Source organism: Mytilus galloprovincialis, chromosome 12, assembly GCF_965363235.1.
Source record: "Mytilus galloprovincialis chromosome 12, xbMytGall1.hap1.1, whole genome shotgun sequence".
Lineage (NCBI taxonomy): Eukaryota > Metazoa > Mollusca > Bivalvia > Mytilida > Mytilidae > Mytilus > Mytilus galloprovincialis.
In genome coordinates, this window is record NC_134849.1 from 42,560,905 (window position 1) to 42,564,013 (window position 3,109).

The window sequence follows — 3,109 nt, forward strand, 5'->3', positions numbered from 1 at the left end:
CGGACACACAACGGATATGCAACGTACGAGAAAAGGAAACGTACCGGACAGAACGGATGTCGAACGTACATCCAACGGACGAGTACCGCATAAAACGGACACCCAACGGAAGCCTACCGGATAAAACGGATGAACAATATATACGGAAAAATTAAAGGCGATAATAATAATACATGTACATCGCATAAATATTCAAAATGTTTAGGTGTAACTGGTTTTGTTTTATTCTTCAAAATACCGCAAAAGGTCAGTGTCGGACCTGAATAAGAGCTGCTTGATTGTGTACTCTAAGGTCGATTATGAATAATAAGAATTCATGAACCTTAAGAAATCTGACATACAAATAATTGACATTTCTGACGCGAAACTTTCAATTGGCATTTATCCGTTTCAGATCCGTTCATTATCCGTTTTATCCGTTATACGTCCGGTAGAAGTCCGTTTATCATTCGTTCAACATCCGTTTTATCCGTTAAAGGTCCGGTAGAAATCCGTTGGTGAATTTATCTTCCAGACCTCCAACGGATGTATAACGGACACGAAATGGATACAAAACGGAAACGAAACGGACGAGGACCGTACAAAACGGACGCCTAACGGACGTTCAACGAACATTTTATCCGTTGGACGTCCGTTTAAAGTTTTGAACATGCTCAACATTTTCCACCGGACAGAACGGACGTCGACGGATAAAACGTACGCTCAACGGACATGCAATGAATATGGACGGACGTCTAACGGATAACAACGGGCGTCTTACGGACATGAACGGATTGAAAAAAAGTTATCCGTTAGGCGTCCGTTCGAGCTTTCCGGTAAGGTGTGACCGAGGCTTTACAGTACTAAGTGTTTTTGAATTGATCTTAAACATGTTAAATTGACTTAAGACGGATTTTTACTGAGTTTGGCTATCAACTATGATTCATAACAGAACAGGAACAAGTCACCAAAAAGATATATAAACCCACATAGATACCAGGTTCAAATTATGTATTTACGCCAGACGCGCGTTTCGTCTACAAAAGACTCATCTGTGACGCTCAAATTAAAAAAAGTTTAAAAAAAAAAAAAAAAAAAAAGGCAAAATAAAGTACATAACAGAAGAGCATTGAGGACTAAATTCTTAAAAATTTATAAATATGACCATATCAATGATAGTTCATGTCACGCTATTTATCTGAAACATTATTATTTGAAATAAAAAAAAAATCGTTAACTTTATTATTTTCATATGTTTTGAAAAAATTATAATGATACGTTTTTGTGTAGATGAGGTAACTACAACATAATCTATACCTTCTGATGCAGTAATGGTATGTTATTTTTTTATTATATGACGCTATGTTGAGTGCACGAACTTGAATATATTTATTCTTAAAAGATTTGGAGCTGTGCAGATTTTACGTTCTCAGTCTTGAACGTTCTAATGACATGGATCCTATATAAAAAAAGATGACTCGCAGCCCAAGTTGAAGGTGCATCATTTCCAATACTGACGTCTAATTAAAAATTTAACCTTTACTGTATTTTATTTTCACGAATTAATAGGTATTCTGTTTTCAAAATAGGATGTGTAATTTCTTTAAAAGTAAAATCATGAAATATACCATATAAGTTATTAAAATGCATACTTCTAAATTTATTAATATATTTGATTTTCATAAAACTCCGTGTATCTTTTCCGGTATATATTTTTGTTTTCTTAAAACATACCCCGCTCCCTTTTTTACAAATTCTTGATTCGACCTTAATACCAGTGTAGATTCTCTCATTTGGAACACCAATTTTTGAACTGATATATGCAGAAGCATATGGAATGATCAGATTTTGTTAAATTATATAATTATCTATCTAAAATTTTATATTTCCAAAAAGAAAACCACTGTTTTTCCCAAAACTATCGTTGGTTCCCTAACAACATGTAATTAATTGCCTTTGCTGTTAATTTTAAGTTAAAATATGCTCTTACAAAAAAGCGAAACAGTAAAGTTCTTATAGACATTGTAATATATAAATAAAACTTTGTCAGATTAGGTCTCATTTATTGCTCTGCTTGAAAAAAAATATTAAAGAAACTATTGCACCAACCTGTCCTTGCACTTTTAAAATTGTTTATCTAAGAATTGATATGTATGAAATGTCAAAATGTCAAATTCTCAGATTGATGCATGCATGGTGCTAAAGTCAATATATAGAAAACCATCTGAATTTATGTTTTTACTAAATTTCCCGATAATGACGTCATTTACACCTACCATTGTGACGTCATTAAACATTTGTTTGTTAGAAGAAAAAAAAACAGTGCTGTTCAAATCGGTGACTCAAATTCTAAAAATCAATGGAGAAAAATATCCTCGGTTTAAGTTTTTCTTATTTTGTAAATCTGGTGCCATTATAGCTCATACTCCTTTCGTTTCATTTGGTTCTGTTCCGTTTTTAGGTAAAAACAGGTTTAATCCACCATTTTCTACATACGAATTCGAAAATACCTGTACCAAGTCAGGAATATGACAGTTGTTATCCAATCGTTTGATGAGTTTGACCTGTTGATTTTGCCATTTGATTAAGGACTTTACATATTTAATTAGGGACTTTCCACATTTGATTAGGGCCTTTCCATTTTAAATTTTTGTCGGAGTTCAGTATTTTCTTTTATTTTTTCTGTTATCTTACTTTTTTCGCACTTAACAGGTACCCACTTTTTAGTCCTTTATATACTTTAAAAAAAAATCAAAACAAAATCCAACTTTAAACATTTGTTAAAAAAGAGAAATTATCAAAACCAAACGTTATGTTAAGTATTTTCAAAATTTGATTTAATAACTATTAAATTTTAAGACGAAATTTGTATTGTAAAACTTTAATCATTTAAAACATTTCAAAACTTAAAAATGTTGATACTTTAAAATTTGAACCAAAATTCCGAAAAACTAAAATTTTAAAACTTTTTAAAAGTTAGAATCTTTTACGGACCTATTTGACCAAGTTACATAATAATTGATCCCACTCATCTTTTTCAAATACAGATAAGAAAAAGCCAAGTATTGCACCCGTGAGTATAAATTTAATGCATACGATGTATGTTCGTAATAAAGTAGGGATTAGTTAT